The sequence below is a fragment of the Hylaeus anthracinus genome, unplaced genomic scaffold (genome assembly GCF_026225885.1).
Source record: "Hylaeus anthracinus isolate JK02 unplaced genomic scaffold, UHH_iyHylAnth1.0_haploid 12002, whole genome shotgun sequence".
NCBI lineage: Eukaryota > Metazoa > Arthropoda > Insecta > Hymenoptera > Colletidae > Hylaeus > Hylaeus anthracinus.
This window is the reverse complement of record NW_026534349.1, coordinates 3,590,521-3,609,846: the sequence shown is the minus strand read 5'-3', so window position 1 is coordinate 3,609,846 and position 19,326 is coordinate 3,590,521. Positions and strand designations below refer to the sequence as shown.

General features: G+C 45.1%; 1 protein-coding gene across 2 annotated transcripts in view; it reads left to right on the top strand.

The window, feature by feature from the left end:
• LOC128891529 (cell adhesion molecule Dscam2) overlaps nucleotides 1–19,326 on the top strand; it is a 140,330-nt gene that overhangs the window by 20,687 nt on the left and 100,317 nt on the right. The window lies entirely within an intron of this gene.

The following is a 19,326-nucleotide window of genomic DNA, read 5'->3' as shown; positions in this document are numbered from 1 at the left end:
TCCCTCGCTCTCTGTGTCTTCGTTCCATTCCCTCGAGTCGTTACGTTCGATTTTATTTCTGACGAGACGCAAGCATAACACTCCAAGGCAAATCCGTTTCTCGAAGTATTTCGAACCCTCTCGATTGTACGGAACTGCCTCGGATTGCAGGCGATTAAAGAAGAGTAGAGAAGAGAAGAAGATACGAATATTCCTGCTTTTTCCGTGGTCGTTTATTCCATTTTCATCCGAGCATCGATATCCAATTCCTGTATCGGCGTGGGATTCGAAAATCAGCCATTAGGATTAGAGGTTCGCAGTAACCAGCGAGCGTATCCGATTGGAAGTCGGAGAAACATCGGGCACTAGCTGTTCCCTCTGGTCCTTTAAGCTTAGCCCAGCTGCGGGAGCAGTAAGACATTCGAGCCACGGGCCGATGTACGGCCAAACACGGATTACAATGGCCGTTAGCTTATGCCACCCTTGCGTGCAATAGAAAAGTAAGAAGAAACCTTAAGAGTAACTCCGTCCCATGCTTTCGTCGGACGAACTTTAATGGTTCCACGGCTTCAACTTCTTAATGCGTCTATTTTGCGAGAAACTTTGTCCGCGAACCGCGCGTATCCAGAGAAATACTTCGTCTGTCGTAGTATCGCTCGATGAAATTACGGTGGTTGTTGTCGATAGAATTTATTCGACTCCATTTTCAAGAAGATCGATTCGAAAAACTTTTCGGTCACGCGCGCGCTCACGATTTGGTTAGCGTCTGACCATTAACCGATACTTTTACTTACGCTCCTTCTTCTATTCCTGTTAAAGTATCCAACTTTTAATCGGAGCTTCAACCATGCAAACCAAAGCATCGGCCTGTCCACCTGGCCGCTCGCAGATATCCCTCTCGCACGAAAATCTCCGTAAACCAAAAACCGGAAGCTTTCGTGCTTCGGAATCGTCGAGGAAACGAGAAGAAAAAAAGAAAAGAAAAACGAAATAAAGATAAAAACGTCGAGCCGGTTCCCAGCTAGGTCGTCGGAATAATTCATTTCCGAACGAAATCCCTTTAAAACGCGGCGATGGTCGCGTCCCTCCAAGAAGTCCCGGATTACCGGCATTAACGTGGAAGCTTATCAGAGACGGTCCCCCCTCTGGTAGTCGATATTTTTATCCATTTTTTTCCCCCCGTCGTTTCAGCTCGTCCGAGGCCAGACCAGCAGATCCTCGCCAAGGGGGTGGAAGACAACGAGCTTAAACTGCCGGTTGGCTCGGAACGGCGTCGTTCTGACGGGCGTTCCCAGGTGGCAGTGGATCGCGTCGATGCGTCTAGTCGGTCGTTACTTTTTCGCCTCTTTGCATAGGTAATTGCCTCCGCCGTGAGGATCAAGGTGGCAAGAGACGGAATGAAAGGGTGGGCTGGCTGCATTACGGTGGACGGGTCGGGGAGCTTGGGACGGGGGCGAGGCGGGGCGAGGGGTGAAAAAATTGGATTGTGCCCTAGCCAGCTAACGGAGGCACGATATAAACGGGAAGAGGAGGGGGGGGGGAGGGGAGGGGGGTCGTTAAATCCTCTCGCCCAGTCACGCAGGATTTTCTTCGATCGCGTTCACCGACGGCGCCGGTATATCGGGTTACCCTGTTGTTCGCGTGTAAGGCAGTCAATGATGCACGCGGCAGCTGTCGGAGGAGTCGGGGAACCGACGTTCTTGGACCCCGTCCGCTTGACGAGGGAAAATGAGACGTCGAGGAAGACTGATTTTCCAGTTTACAAAAGTCTACCGCCTTCGTTGGGGGACGTCGTTTACCCAGGCTTGTCCGTAACTCGGGAAATATCTAGCTTTTAAGGGGGCGAACTACGCGACCCGTTCGCCCCTATTATTCTTGCTTCGAGAAAGTAAACGGAGCTCGCGCCTTTGCGACCCCGACGGCAAACGTAAATTGTCGCAATCGCGATGAAAGGCGTACCAATACGCAGAGCGAGATCCGCGATGGATGCGCTGGTTTGCGTAAAAATTAGAGGAATCGGAACACAAAGGATCCGTGGTCGCTTCGAGAAATCCGATAGCGGAACAGCGGCGCGAGAAGTGGCTCTATTCGTTCGTCAGCAAGTAAAGTTAAACAAAAGTGTCCCGCGGCGCATCAGAATAATTAGAGACGACGGGAATTAAACTTCGTGGACGTAGTCGCGGGAACTCGACGGAAATCGATTTAAGTTACATACATGAAGATACTCATTTATGAGGGAACGTACCAGGTTGAGCTACTTCCGCTTTAATGAAACTTTGTTGACTCCCGGCGGGATACCGGGTACTTCATTACTCGCCTTAGCGGTCGAGTTCCATGAGGTGAAATACTTTTCAAGTTTTCATGCGGTGCCTTGTTTGCACCGAAGCTCCGGGAAATCTTGATGTAATTGATTCGAAAGCGATTCACCGACGTATTCTGCGAGGGGATATTCAAACAGAGTTACCACGAAGCCGGATGATGCATTTCAAAGGTTACGGCGTTGAATCGATTTTCGAGCGAGGCGTAAATCTTTCGACGTAAACTTTCGATACAAACGACCAAATCCTCGGACTGTTTGTTTTCTCGTTCTTAATTCACCAGGAGGTATGCTTCTCGCGACAAATTTGGTTCGCAACGAAAGAGTGGACTCTTTAACAGTCTGGTCTGCCTCCATCCGCGTACTTAGCCAGGGGGGTTAACGAGTAAAGACGGGAGGGAGGGGGTTGAAACCCTTCGATTTTTCCGGTTCTCCGCGCGACCGTGCCCGGATAATTGTGATTACGGTCTGGCTCGACTGCGAGGGCGGGGGAGAAAAAAAGGACACCCGGTGACGGTCGTCGTTTTTCGGTCGTTACGAAATCGGTAATAGGAGCGCGGCGAAATGCAAATGAAATCGCGACAGGGTAGAAATGTAAATTCGACGCGCTGGTGGCGAACTCGAGAGGATCTCGTTACTTATAAGCACTCGTTACCCGTTGGTTACAACTTAATGAAATTAACGACATCCGTTGGTGCGCCGCGACGCCACTCGAAGACCGTTCGGCTCGCGTGTCGGGGGCTCGCCGATTCGCAAATGTTGCTATCTAAAAACTAAAGCTCGAAGAAGGAATCAAACGAAGTCACAGTTCCATTCGTGAGATCCGACGATGATGGAGAAAGTTGGCCCTGTCTCCGAAAAAGTTCGAGAGTTAAATTCGCGAATATACTGGAATCGTTTCCTTGTCCGTGATCGTCAGCACTATTCCGTCCTTCCGTCGAGAATTATAAGATTACTGAAAATAACGGAGAACGACGGGTCAACGTTCCCTTGGAAGTTTGGGAAAACAATCGAAGTCAGCAGTTCGAAAGTTCGCGAAAGTTTACGAACGTGCCAACTTTGATCAAACAATGCAAAATTACATTTGCGGGGATAACTTTAACCTTCGACTTCTTTTACGGGAAAAAGGATGAAAATTGAAGCTGCCATTGTTGGATTCGACTAATAAGGGTACGATGGTCGTAGGGACGGGAAGGTTGAAAACAAGGAGCCCGACACCGATTACCGAACTCGGAGCGCGTTAAAATATAACCGACTCTTAGAAGCTGTTTCGCTTTCATCTCGAGTTTATCGGTTTTACATTTTCAGACCGATTCGCGACTGGTTCTCTCGGTCTTCGTTCCTTTTTATTTGATAAAATTTCTTTAACTCGATCAATATCGAGGATTCCATCTTACGAACGCCTCCATCGATTCAGCTACCGTCCAACTTGGAAAACTCCCCACCGATGAACCAGCAGGAACGAAAGAACGAAGAATAACCGTATCTCAGGCAATCGTGACGAAGTGGATAGGAACGAAGGAAGCGGAAAGTGGATGGCTAGGGAGGGTTCGCGATCGATAGAAAGTTCAGGAATCGGTACGGCCGTTAAATAAATTCCATCCGGTCGGTACACATCTTGGATGACCTTTGGCGGTGGTGCGCGAAGCAACTGGGCTCGACCGTCGTCGTGGAAAATTAAATTTTTAACGAGCTTGTCGCTCCACGCTTCCACCCGCAATCCCCTTGTCGTTGCTGGTAGCCGATGTACGAGGTAAATATCTGCACATCGGTAATTAAATTCGATTCGCTCGCCACCGGATCCCGCTGGGACGGTTCGCAGTCGAGAAAAGGACAACCGTCGCCTTACGCGATCGAACGCGTACGAGGCGAGCCCCGTAATTTCTTCACCCTCCGTTGCCGTTGTTAACGAATCGACGGAGATTCGTACCTGGAACTGTACCATTTCAGATATTTCGTACCAGCAGGAATGAAACTTCAGGAGGCGAAATCGAGCATTCGCCAGACGTTCTCTTCGAGCTTTCGGTTTGTCGAGATTTGGGCGAAAGCAATTACCCTGGATGAATCATTTTGGAGTACAGACACGGCGTATCTCGGAGGTCAGAATGCATCGGTGTGCAAGGGCGTTCGTTGACCTACTCCCTCGGAACAGCTGTCACTCGAGGGACCCAGAGCGGGGGTGGTCGCATCGCAATATCACGATAACCGCGGAATTATTAATTCGTTTGCACCGGTGCGCACCAGGAGGATTCAGGTCGACCTTCTCTGACCCTGTCCTCCGTCCCTTGCACCCTCTGTCCTACGCTCCCCTAGCCAGTGCACGCGAACAAGCCCCGCGAGAACCGTCGTGCAATTAATGGATGAATACTAGCGAGATAACAACCACAACTTTTTTAATAATAACGCCAGTTTTTCGCGGCGTTTTACGGCCCAAAAGAAGCCATGTTGCGGGCTATATAGAAGAGACACCTTCCCCTTGCCCTTCTCCGGTGCTTTATTCGCGTTCTCGCGTGATACCAGTCCGATTGCAGGGACACCAGAAGTATTCCGTTTTTTTTTTCCACTCGCGTTGTCCACCGGATTTTTGTTTCTCCTTTGTTCCATCGCGGAAACTTTTCGATGGAACGTGGAGAAGCTTCCAAGTAAAAATAATAATAAACATTTTCGCTTCTTCCTCTTTCTCGTTTATTTTATTTCTCGTCGTTTTATATCTTTGATATATAGCGTTAGATGCGGTAGTAAAAGAGTTTCTCGAAATGGTCTTTCCTCGACAAGAACGCTCCGTATCTGTAAGACTCGCGCGGCATGTCAATTGTAGTCCATTGTGCCAGTGGCCAAGTGTCATTCCTGCTTCCGAGCAAACGAGCCGTATAGATTACCAGCCGTCCGTTTGGGAACGTTCTATCAATGGATGCCGAGGTACGGGTACCTGACCTGCCATATTCAGGTCTCCATTGCCTTTGAGTGTGGACAACCGAATGCCTCTAGCACACTTGGCCCACAATGTGGCCTTGCTGTTCTATTAAGATGATCCTGCTTGTTGAGCTTCGAAATGGCCTCTCTGTATTACCTAATACCCTTTGTGCACGACGTATTACAAGAACGGCATCGCGAGCCGAGATCGTCCGACCAAACGCAAGTCGAAGAATTCTGGAATATTTTTGAATTTCTCGTGCAACCCCTTCGCGAGATCATGAAATAATTGGTTCCAAGTACGGCTTCCATTTTTCCGTTCGAACCTTTCTTTTTCGGTAGCATTAATGTCACGGTCTACGGTTTCACGGATATTTGGAAAACTTCGATCGAGAATTTGCCGTTCGTTTTTCGCACGTTTTGGATTTATTTAAAAACACTGCGGCCGCAGAAAGTGGATTCAAAGAGCCAATGCGATGTTACCGTGCCGCGATAGTGCACAACGGGTCTCGGTGAAATCAAAACGGACGCCGGGAGAGTAGCGAATTCGGCGAGGAAAAAACGAAGAGACCGCCTCGTGCTTTAATAAAAGCTGACCTACATAAGAGTCATTAGAGGGAACGACGTCGCGTGAAAAATTTGAATCGAGAAATACGCGATGTATCGGTTGAAGAGGATGGTAACGATGAAATGTGGCTGCGTGGAGCGCGCGACCGAATGGTCCCGTATCTTCCTTTCTTCTTAACGGTGCTTTGGGCACACTTTCTTTTCGGCACGCGTTAGCGTCACTTTGAACATCTTCTTCTCGCAATAGGAATTTTCTCCTTTTCCCAGGCGATAAACGTGGCCCAGAGAGAAGTGCATATACGTATACGTTTCATACACGCTCGTACGTTTGCGAGATTTAAATATCACGGAAACGGCAAGCTCGAAAGAATTCAGGCCGAGCTTCTTATTAGAGCGGTGGGCGGTAAGTACTCGCCAACAGTTTCTTCTTTTTTTCTCGCTCGCGGTGGTACTTAGACGAATAGCTCGATTCCTTTTACCCTTTCCCGACACCGTTGAAATACCAGTTATTTAAACGTTCGCAGGTGCGAGATATCGCGCGACCTTTATTACGGCGTTACTCAGATGTGTCGGGGACTTTTAATTAAGGCTGGAAACGGAAACGCCGAGGTTCCACGCCGCGTAGCTTTATCATCTTTTCCGATAACGCGTTCCGCGAAAGGTTTGCCCGCTAATAGTTGACGAGAAATTGTACCGGGTGGCGTGCGAGCTTGGACGAAAATGTTCGAGATATGGATTAATCGATTTCTCGCTACTCGCCTGAATAGACACTGAGTCGGATTCTACGAACGAGCAAATCCAACGATTACTCGAGCATTATTTCTCGTATCGCGGCATCCGTGAAATATTTTTAATTAAAACGCTCTCTCGCGAGTAACGAAGAATTTTTATATTCCCTAACAACAAGCAATATCCCGCCGTTCTTTTTTTTTTTTTTTTTTTTTAATCGAGTTGATATACACGTGTCGATTTCATTACACGCGCGGAATCATTCCCGTCAGCGCGAAACGAGCAATTCGTCGTGCCATGATTCGAGAACGCCCAGGACGAACGAAATCGATCGTTGAAATTCTCGCTACGTTCGACGATCAACGTATCACTGACGGCCACAGGAGAATCGAAATCGGCCGTTCACCGGCGCTGTTAAGTAGGCCGATCGCTAATCCAACGCGATTGGGAAGGGTGGTTCGGTTGCTTTCACGGTATGTAGGTCAAACGGAGAGCCCACCACCGCGACGACCATTGAAATAATTACGCTCAATGTCCGTTAATTTCGAGGCACGCCGCGGTATATACGTCGGTCGCGTGAAACTCGTACGTGTACCGACGCTATTCTCGCGCGATATTTGATTTTTTCTTGTACTCGAAAACCCCGAGTTTCTCGTCTCTTGCCACGAAAAAATTTCGAAATCCCGGTTAAAATTCGGGATGGTTCAAAATTCCGATGAATGATAAACACTCGTAAAGAGGCTCTCCGAGAAAAGACATTCCAAAGCTTCTAGCGAAGTGCACTTTGGGAGACATTATCGCAGAGCATTCGCTGAAACGTTTATCGAAATTGTGTTGAAATTCCTGAACAGCTCTCTGGAAGGGAGATCTCTAGCGCATTTAACGAATGGAAAACTACGAAGGCTATTATCTTAGAGTAAACGAACTTTGGAGTAATCATCTTTAGAACAAAACACTGTTGTTTCTTTTCTGCCTCAACATTTACGTAACGTTAATTTCTTATAGATTCAAACGGTTCCGTTGTTACGCGGTCCCATGTCTTTTGCAAGCATCGGAAACGTATTTGATGCAAAACCTCGCACGAAATGGTTTGCGAATAGGATTGTGTTTAAATTATCTCGGAGGTAATATCGCGCGGAGGATGTGCATGTTCATCGAACAGCTGTCTCTAATAGAGTATCCAAGACGTCTGTAGGGTTGTACGCGTCCCCATCGAGTCGGTTAATTCGCTCACATCAGTCTCTGAATAGTCAACAGCAGTGTCTCAGACGTTACGATACAAGAGGAATTCAATTACCTTGTTGGCATAACGATGATAACATGTTGTTTGAAAAGACCGAGTATAGTGAACGGTGTCCATGGTATTTGGCAAACGTGTTACGCGTTACACAAATTTAATCTAAATATTAGAATCCTGATTACGTTTAAGTGTATACTAATCTACATAGATATCGTAGAAACCTTTGGAATCTAGACATTGATTCGGTACTTGAAATTCTCCCTTAACGCGGAGTTAATCAAATATGTATTAGGTCGTGGATGTTTTATAGGAATTCTAGGTATCTAGGGATTTATTCGATGCTCGAAATTCTACCTTAATTTAACGTCTTAGTCAGAGATGCATTAGCCCCTACCATAAGAATGCTCTATGAGATCTCTTGGAATCTAAGAATTTATTCCATGTTCATTCATCCTTAATTTGATAAAAAAATCAATCCATTCGATTCTAATCGCAGTCCTCGTCGTATTCGATTTATTGTATATCTTTCGTTTGCCTAACTCCTTCTGTTCGCGATCCGATCATTTTCACGGGAATTTATTATCGATGCGCAATAATTGTTAAATAGGAACGCGCGTTACATCTAATTGAAAAACGCGTTAATTCAAAAGGATTCGCTGGCGCGTTCTCGGCAACAAATTTAATTTAAAGCCTCCCGCGTTCGTTGAAATAATATCGTTCCATATGATAATCAAAGGATAATTAAGCGCCATTATTTCAGCTCTCTGAATCGAAAGAACGCCAGTAATTCCCAGTTTTTGTAATCCTCGAAATCCTCGCCGAGATTCGGATCTCTCGTTCGCGCACGAATTACAAATATTGAATTAATCAGGGGATCCGAATAAATAAAACGATTAACAGGCTGGCTTAATCTTCTTCGTTGTTTAAATGTTTCGATCGTGATATTGGATCATCTTTGGTAACGATTTGTAATCGTCTCTTAACCTGAATAATTTTACAGAGGGCTGAATACGATCAAGTTAAGTATAGACTGTGCAATCATAGCATTCCTAATAATAGTTAAAGTTTTTAAAGGTTATTCCTATAATTCTGTAGAAGTTTGAACCTTCACTACGTGGAGGTTGCTGCGAGCGGAGTTTCTTCGATCTCCCTTTACGAAAAAAAGAAAATAGAAGGAAAGAAAGTTCTTTCGGTTTCCTAGTTTGATATAAACACCAAATGAACGTGAATTACTCGACGAACAAATGTTTGTATTCGCCGACGGCTGCCTAGCTTTGAAAGTTTGCAGAGCCTGAACGATTCTCGTCGAGAGTATCTTGCAGACATAATTGACGCGTGTTATGGTGACGTCCCTATAGCGGCGCGAAAATCATGCTCGCGCGAGCACAAAATCGAATCGTTTCCAGCGGGCGGCTACACAGTTTATTGCTAGATCCTGCGCATCGACGTTGCATTCTGGAAATGTCTCTACTCTGAATAATCTCCCATAATCCGAAAGCCTACTTTCGCCGGTGCGCTCTCGTTGGACTTTTTGCACCCTCTGAAACCAGGGAGAAACGGATTTCACGGATAAATTGCAACGGATAACGCGATACATAAACGATTCGCAACAGCTGATCGTTGTCGCACGTAAATCAAAGTTCTATCTATTTCTCTTGAATTAAAAATTGAAAATTGCCAGGCTAATCTCGATTCTCTTTTATTTCGTGCACAACGAGGATAAAATATGGGATATCGTCATGGAACGATGCCGTCGTCTATACAATTTTTGTCATCACTTAAATGCTTCGAAATATAAAAAAACACGGACCGTGTGTTTTGCGAATCCGCAGCGCGGCAGGCGAAAAGCTTCGAGTTTTTCAAATACGTGAAAGCGTCGCGTTCGCAAATTTAGGAAGAATCTAATATATCTGCGAGCCTAATGTTAGTAACGCTATTTATCGCGTTTACACGATAGATTAAAAATTCTTGTTCCGAGGTGTCACCTCGGTGACGATTCGGTCTAATAAATTATGGCCATTGTCAGTTGGAAAAATAATTTGCCAATATCGAGTCACGACCAACGCGGATCTGTCGTTCGCTGACAGACTCATTATTGAGCCGTCACTTGCACAAGCCACAACATTTTCGAATCAATCAATTGCAGATCTGGAACAACTTTATAGGACTCCGCGTGGAGATTACGAATGGTTCGTTTGTCCGTCGGTATCCACGTACGCGATTCGGTTTCCGTTTTTATGAAAAATCTGTGTCACGTTCAGGTAGCATTCAAAACGTTCGAAACTCGCGGCCTCGTCGTAGTCTTTGTGATAGATTAAAAAACCGTTAACAAGTACGAGTCGGCAAGTTCCATCGTTAAAAGTTGGCGCGAAAAAAGAGGGCAGACGAAACGAAGCGCAGGAAGGAAAACAGAAAGAAGTCAACGAAAACGTCTCGCGTATTTATACGTTCGTTACCGGTGACCTTATTCTCGTTCGTTTTTCCCCTAATTATCGACGGAAGCCTCGACAAACGCAGATCGCGAACTGACTGGGAGCTCAAAGACGAGAAAAGATTAGAAAGTCGCGTGGCAAAGTTTCCGAAATAAAACGAACGAACGAAGGAGAGGCTAGCGGGGTTGGACGTTCGCGTTTACTTTAAAAGGGAACAGGACCGAGCAACAAAGTACGAAGTTCGGGGGAGAACTCGTGACCAACGGACGACGAAAGGAAAGAAGAAACGCGCAACGAGCGAGGAACGTTGAAACGGGAACGCAGGAATACGTAAATTGCGATGCAGTTGAGAACTTCAATGTCCCTTTCGTCGAGTGTAAACTGTTTTCCCAGTCGTTCTCCTCTTTTAATTAATCTTTCCGCGCGGAACTTCCGACAGGGTAAGGGAAAAAGAGCTGGATACTTCTTTCCAAGCCGTAGGAATAACGCGGCAGAACGGGGAAAGTAGGTTCCCGCGATTCTCGAGGCGAGTTCATGAATGACAATTCAGACTCGCCCCGCGATGTCTGCGATTGTGCTCGCGATGATAAAGGACGACGCGCGTGGCGAGCGTTTTAGGGCGAGCCGGAGTATTGTTAACTCGACGGTGGATCTTCGTCCCGTCTGTCCCTTTTTGGTAGCACCAGGTGACACCAAAAAAATAAATGGAGCTCGATGGGGACCTTTGGGTATCAAGCGTCGCTTTCTTTTAACTCGGGAATGAAATATTACGAGAAAATGTGAAATACAATTTTTTCACACGACGCGCCATCGAACACATTTCCCAAGGAAAAGTATCCGAATACTCTACTATCGTTTTTAATATAATTTTGAAGAATTTTCAAGAGGTAGCGAAACTTTCTTGGCCAAAAAATTCATACACTCAGGCATACATACATATATCAACCGTAATAAATGTCTTCCAGTCGGCTGCACTATATTCACATTCATCCTGAATAAAACGACCAATGCGGGAGGAAAAAACATAGTAGATGGACAGGGTGTTTCATAAAGTGTAGCCATAACTCGTAGCATATACGCGTAAGTTTCCAAATTTCCGTCAACATCCTTACGAATTTTTCGCTCCCACATTGGCCGATTAATTCGCAAAACAATATTCTCATTTCGAAATTAGAACCGCGCGAGATGTGTAAATTATAAACTGGCTCTGCATGCAAATTACGAACGAGTACGGTGCTTTTACGCTTTTTTCTTGTAAGATACGTTTTTAGAACGGACAGGAAAAGGAACAGCGACACGATAAGCTCTGCTTTCGCGGCGAATTTTAATTTTCCATTTTACTCAGGATCCCGTTTTAAAGCAAAGACTCGAGTTAATTTTGGGATCCGAGAGAAAAGCGTAGAACGACTCAGCGAGACTTTTAATGTAGCAATTTCAGGATTATTACGGGCAGTAAATATTTGTACTTACCGACACTTATTTTTCGCGTTTCACGATCGTCTTTGCAGGGTCCTGTAGAAAACTTTAATTCGTTCGGGTACTTCTTCGGGAAACTTTGCGGCAACTTTTAAACGTCTTTCGCGGACCACGTTAAAGGTTTACAGAATATTTCTACCGTTAATAAGTTATTTTCGTCCACGCTAACGACGATGGTGTAACCCCGTGGGGATATTTTCTTTTTCACGGCCGAGAATCGCGAAATCCTCGTTGAAAACTGTCTGTCACAAAACTGTTATAACGATACTCGACTGTTTCAAGTGTTCCCGTTCGTTTACAAACTCCTGGTAATATTTGTACTCTCTGTGAGTCGAGAGTTAATAATCCCGATTTTTCTGTGGAGGAAGTTTTTCAAAGTTCGTTTGCAGCGGATGTTCCCGTCCTTTGAAGTTAAGTAGGTCGCAATTAGCACTCCATGCTCCTTGGAAATTGCGTAGCATTCGAAAACGTGCTACCCGAAGCGATCGTAATTTTTCAAATTTTTTCTCCTTCGTCGTTTCAGCGTAACAAGAACCCGTTACTTCCATTTTTATTATTATTCAAAAAGTCGAACGAAGATTGTCGAATAGTCTCTCGAAACCTTTTCCAGACAACTGTGTCTCTTTCACCGTGTGTACGAGCGTTCGTTCCGCGTCGCTGTAAATTTTATATAAAATTCCACGACGATCCATTGTTCGACGCGAAATATTTTATTGTTCCTGTAAAATCCGCGAACGAGCGGATCCTCCCATCCTCGCGACGCGTCTCATCGACGTGCAGTCGCGTTAGCGTTCCCTTATGTTTTTCCTCCTCTTTTTGTTATCGTCGTCACGGTCGTTTGTTATCACCCTTATCGGAGGTGCGTTCGATTCCGCAGCGTTGGGAAGCCTGCGCGTTTCCGCGTCGACGAACGAAGATGACGAGAGAAAGATTTCAGGCTTTCGCAAACTTGTTCCCGACGAACGAAGCCAACGTCACGGCTCGACTATTGGTTCTCGTCGGCCGTGAAAACAGTCTCGTTTTCCCTGGAGACGCCGTGTTTTCCCTCTCTGTTTTCATACAACCTGGATCGGATCTTCCATCTGTCTGCGCGAAGTCGATGTCAAAGTCTATCCGGACCTATTCCTATTTTCTCGAGAAAGATTGAGCCCTTGTATCGACTTGGAATATGATCGTTATTCGGTTAAAAAGTTATCCTCGTTTCGCGAACGAGTAAATATTGCATCTCGTTTCCTCGAAGTTTAAATATTCATTTCGGTAATCATTACGATACGGACCTGCGTTGTTTATCGATGTATCGTCCGATATTAATACGTATCGCGTGTTTCATCTCGATGAAATTAACGAACGGAGTTGAAATCACTGTCTTCGGTAATATGAAAAATATTCTCGTCATGAAAATCGATATGCGTTCTTTACACTATTCATTTTTCTGTTTATCGGTACCGATACTTAAATACTTGATAAAATTCGCTTTATTCAAGCGACTGGAGATTCTTGCACTTTGTAGTTTTTTAAGTCCCTTTCTTTCGTTTTTACTTCACTGTCCTCCGTACTATGTTTCAGCTTTTGTCTTTCCAATTCTTTTACCTTCTCGTTCAACGTTGACTCTATACTTTTTCGTTTCATTTCCACTCTTAATTTTCATTTCCTACTACGCTACTTCTATCTTACTTCTTGATACCTCTCTTAAACTCTGCCTAAATATTGTTCTCAACTCGACCTATATTCTCCGGTCTCCCGGTACTTGAACGTTTTATCCTCGGAATAAAAAATGAAATTCAGCATTTGTATAATTGCTTGATAAAAATTGACTCGCGATGAAATGTTAATTCATGTTCTACCTGGATTACTTTCGCAACAGAATGAAACTAATGAAAACACAAATTTCAGAAACGTTAACGCATAGTTCTGAGCTCGAAGATCGTATCTTCCGGAAGCGACGCGACGGGATGGTGAAAGTATTATAAACAGTTAATGACAATTACTGGAACGTCCTCTATTTGGCAGCAGCTCGGTATCGCGACCGTGTGCAAAATCTGTTATCCAGGTCCCAGGGCCGATAACGGTCGCGTTGCACGACAACGTGGGTGGTCGAGCCAAATTTATCGTCAATAATTGTCACCGTCCACTCATCTGTTTACTGTTCAACGCTAATGCCCGCGTCCCGATTTCCGGCACAGTTTACTTAATAATTTGTAATTAGCGAATTACGATCGCGCGCGAGCCCGATTGGTCAGACCTCGTTAGAGAAACACCAGGCGAAGATCAGTTGTTCGTTGATCATTCGTCTGCCTATACACTTAACGATAATAACGCGTAATGTGTTATCGAATTAATTTTACGATAATACAGTAATATGCTTTCTACTTGAATCAATTTTCCAATCAGATATTCATGTATTCTTTTGCTTGGGGTTAATTTCCCAATAGAATATTCACGTAATTCTCTATTTGGATTAATTTCATCATGAATTATTAACCTCTCGATACGTTGTTTAAATTTGACAAAAGCATATCGCAACAGCATACTGCTGTTTTATCGTAACGCCTCAAAGTCAAGTACCAAGAACGTACGAGCAAATTGTTACCGAAGTCTGCCGCTTACGGTGTAATTTAATAAAATGTTAACGTTACATTGTCTCTCATAACGAATTCAACTGGAGACGCGGCGTGAAAAGCCTTCCGCAAGAACAGCGCAGGAAAGTCACGCCAGATGTACACAGAAAATGCATTTTTTAAAGTGAATCCGACTTTTTGATGCGCCGGAGAATCTCTCTGGATCTTGTTTAGCACTTGCTCTTTTCCCGTTGAAATATTTCAAAGTTTCACGTGCCCTTTTGTGTGGCGTGGCTGGAATTCAGATTGCATTTTAGCCTACGAATCTTCCAACCACAAATGCGACGTCAACGGTATCCCTTTCGTTCCTCCACTAAAAGCGAGGGTGAACAATTCAATCTTGAAAAAATTGACTGTCGTCCAATTACTTTGGAATCCTCTCAATTCTTTCTCACGTTTTTTTCCGTTTCAACGAGAGAATTAAAACCGCGCGGGTAAACGCGATAATACGCTTTTATATCGATTTTTATTTTCTTACCGCTCGGTGCGCGTATCCTTTTGTTTTATTTAGTTACGGTTGACTGTGACCAACGCAAGATTTCATCGTAATCGAACTTTGAATAATTTCAACGGCTGCGGAAACTAATCGTCGAGCTTACGGTTTGCCGAACGGAACTAGCGCGACATTGTTCGGAATCTGGACAAATGGCAGGATGTTTTCGGCGAACGGTGACGAATCTGTTATATTTTTCTTGAAGGTATCAGCGATCAATTTCGCGACGAATTCATCCGACAAATTTATTCGCGGATTATTTGTAACAACACGAGCAACGCGGTTCGTTTAAAAGGAAATCGAGTTAGAAGGACCGAATCGTAAAGAATTTTCGATAACTCGAACGAGGGTTGCAGGTTCACGGCGTAACACGTTTCCTTCCGATATTTTTCGAGACATCTATAAAGGAATAAGGGGTCGCAATATTTCACGAGATCGCGGTCGAGCGTGTCGAATAAAGTCGCTCCAGAATCGTGCCACCTATTTCTTCCATTCTTAGTGAATATTAGATACCGAGAAAGTCGTATATTCGCGACACTTGCCAGGCGAAACCCGTTTCGATTTCGACGTAAAGTGAAACAAGATGCGGGTCCCCGTTTGTGTGTCTCAAAGATGGCGAACTCGATCGTCCGGGCAGGGCGTATAATTCATGAGAAGACAACCGAGGAGGAATATCAAGGAGAAGACGCCGGAAAGAGCACGGTGAAATGTCAGCGAAAAGAATTGAAGGAAGTAAGAGGAGAACCGTGTATCGTACGTTACACTGTGTCATAAAGGCGAGGTAATAAACGTGAAATCCGAAAAATGTGTTTCCCTACGAGCGCGCTTGTTAGCAGACGTCCAGACTTCCTTTGAGCGGAACCTTAATGGACGTAGCGCGCTGAAAATGTGCTGTACGTAAAATTTAGAGAATTGTTAACAAGTTCGCGGTAAAGTAAACAGACGAATTTTTCGAGTGGATATTTTCGTGTGGTTTTAAATTGATAGCTTCGATTTACCGAGACGCCGACGCAGAAGGTATTCGCGCCGCACGACACTTCGTATAATCTCTTCTTCGAGAAGGATCGATCACGAGAGCACCAATTTGAAACGTAAAGCCACGGATAGTATCGGAACGCTTCTCAGTTCCGTCGACGCTCGTATCGCTTTACATCGGAGAAGGACTCTCCGTTTCAAGGAGTTTCACCCTTCGATAAGACTTTCCGCCGCACAACAAGTACATCTGGCGAAATATGAGACAAATTTCATCGGTGAAGTTACAGGACCGAGGAGGGGGTAGATATTCGCGAACGAAAGGATCCGCCAGAAGTCAGTGGAATCCCAAAGTATTTCAGCACCGCTGTGTACGGGGCCGGTGCGCGCGTTTCAATTCGAGTCATCCGACGCGGTTCGTTCGAGGAACTTTTTCTCCGGAGGGTAGATTCTCGCCGCGCGGCCGAGTCGAAAGTTTTGAAATTCAAATAAGGGGAAGTTTCGCCCCAAGAATAACGTTGTCACGCTTGTATCGCGGACGCGAAAGTTTCAGGGGGAGCTGGGAATTCTTGGTATTCTTTCGCAACGGTGCCCCAGCCCCCGCCCTTTCCACATACGCCACGAGGAGCGACGGAGGGAAATTGCAAATATTTATTTCATACGCGCATCAATCTCATCGCTGAACCAGGAATTTTCGCATAATAACGCCGCTGTATCGCTCGGAGAGTCTCGTGTCCGCTTCAACAAGTTCCCGGTACTCCATTGGAGAACAACGGAATCTTTTATCGACGTTTCGCGTCGAGCACCCGGAACATTTTTTCTCTGTATGTTCCGTTCCGCTTTCCATCGTCCTGTACACGCGGATTGTCGAGTTTCAAGCGTCCCGGTTAATTAAATATTTCTTTCCGGCCGCGCGTTTACGCGGAGCGCGGCGGAAAGTTCTCTGTCCACATCGTTTTCCCTCGCAGATGGCTCTCTCTGGTCTTGTGAACCGGCTAACGATTTTAACTCCTCTGTTTCCCGACAATGGGAACGTTCAAAGAGCCCCTCGAGTACCGTGATTCTACTCGACGATTCGCGATTATTATACGTTAGTTAATTTACTCCGATCGATTAGTTGATAACATTTGTTTTTCGTTTGCGGCGTATCCGACCTTCAGCGTCCGAATAATTCGGCGTCGACTTTCGGAATGGAACGCAGCGATCGTACCTTGGGTTCCAAAGAAATTGCTCTTCAAGTACGATGAAAAATATTCAGAATTCCGTTCAGACGCAAACGGATCAAACGGGGTGGAGAAGGAATCGTCAGAATTGAAAATTCCTAGTAACGTTTCGTAAAGAGAACGAGTTTCTACGGTATCGAGAACGCGACATCGTCGAACGTATTCGACTCTTAATTGCGAAAATTACAAGGGAAAGTTGGAGAGATTGAAAATCAAGTTACAGGATATCTCGCGACTAACTCATCGCGAACCGGCTGCATCGGGACATTTTTATCTCAGAAAATTCCTTCATTGGTTGTGACGCACTGATAGCCAATTGTAACCGAACATCTTTTTGTTTACTACAGTAAAATCTCGATAAATGCACAAATTTCTATACGATAAATGCACAGAAACCATCCCTATCACTTTACACTTCACACTTTACACTTTACTCGGAGATAGAAGGAATCAATGTTCGAATGTAGATCCACCAGGAGAACGACAACCGACCTTTCTGTCCATTTACACAGTTGCTCGCTTCACTTATCACACGCAATACCGGACTACGATAATGAAGGAAACGATATAAGAAAAAAAAATAGGACGGACGCGAGACACGGGCGCGATCGCGAGATCCATATCGACCGAAGGATCGTCGAAGAATGTGCTCTCGCCCCTCCCATACTTGTTTACGTTGCGGTCGTGGCTCGCTTGTACCTCTCTTGGGTAGAGAAGGGGAAGGACGAACAACAAACGCGTAACGGTCGATTTAAACGCTCGTTGAATTCATTGAGTAAATAATTCGCGAAACATTAATATACAAAATCATATTCCCCATCATTGTTTAAATAATAAGTCTTGCTAATAATTAATGTAACTATTGTCAGAAATTAATATTCGGTTGGTCCAATCAGTAGATATTAAAATATTGACAACTTTCTCTCGATTAATGTTTCGAATTATTACTTATTCTGAACCGTAATTGTTATTAATGTTTAATCGAACACTGAATGATATATATATGTATCATAAACGTTTAATTATGTCGGAGATATTAAGTTTCGATTGCTCCAAGCAACTATTAATAAGGGAATAAAATGAATTTCGGCTGTTCGAAAATAAAACGTTTTCCAATCCTAACAAGCCCTCGGAATTGTCGTTCGACGAGAATCGTTCACCGAAACGTCTTTAGATATCGATACATTGAAATCACAAATCTCCCTCGATACTTTACAACGAGTACATCCTACCGATACCGATCGCTACTAATTCCGATTCTCGATTCGCGCTGCAGCGGGATCTTTGGGAATCGATACCGTATCGGAATTAACGAATACGTCGTTGGATTGATTCCGTTCGCTGGTTCGCACCAGTGTTTCGAGAATCCCCTAGACAGCTCAGGGAAAAGTGCTCTGTATGGTATGCGAAACTCGATAGGACGTGACGGTTTCCGCGTTTTCAGGGCGCAAATATCGGCGTTGAAACAGGAGACTCTCGAATGTCACGGAACGTTTCCTGCGTCGGCTTTATTATGTGAAAACGCGGTCGGCGAGCGTTTGATGCACGCCGGTGACATCATGGACGAATAAAGAGAATTTCCATTCTTCCACGTGGAACTCGATAGCAGACGCTCGCGCGTCCGTGGACCCACGTCTGAAATTTTCCGTCGTCGACGTGATATCTTTATCTCCGCCTTTCGATTTTCATTTTTTGTACGACTTCTGGAAAGGCCTGGGTTCAGTTTAAATTTTCTCCACGGTTGTTTTAGTCTAGCGTAATCGTTTAAAAGTCCAGCGGTTAGGTTCAACTCGCGTGGTGTACGGTGATCCAAGGATCCTCGGTTTCGAACGTTATATCCCACGGAATAATCTCTTTATCCCTATCTCCCGGTGTAATAAAAATTTCGCCTGGTCTATCTCTCGGCAACAGACCGTTGTTTTTTTGTTTATTCCCTCAGTCGTATCGGAACAGAGCGAAGCAAGCCAAAGGATTCCGTACGAACTACCGCGAACGGGTAGAATTTTCGTCGGGTCTGTTAAGTCGCTAAGCGGCTTACGATTTCGTTCTACCAGAGGATGAGGCAGAGAGGTAGGTGGTACTAGGAAGTTCCTGTTGGGGGTGGAAACCAGAACGCTGGATGAAGAGAGGATTTCTGTTGCTTTCCGAGGGGAATTAGGAAAACGATCGGCGTGGTCTCGCGATTTCGGCTGCGTCGAAGCGTAATTCCTTCTCTCGACGATTTTTGATCGGGTGTCGCGACGATCTCGCCGCCTCTAGTTAGCTATACTGCTTACGAAATGTCGTACGAGTTAGAAAATTCATCGATACGAAAACGCGCCGAACGAAGGATACAACGCGCTCGAGGGATCGCGACAAACGCGGCCC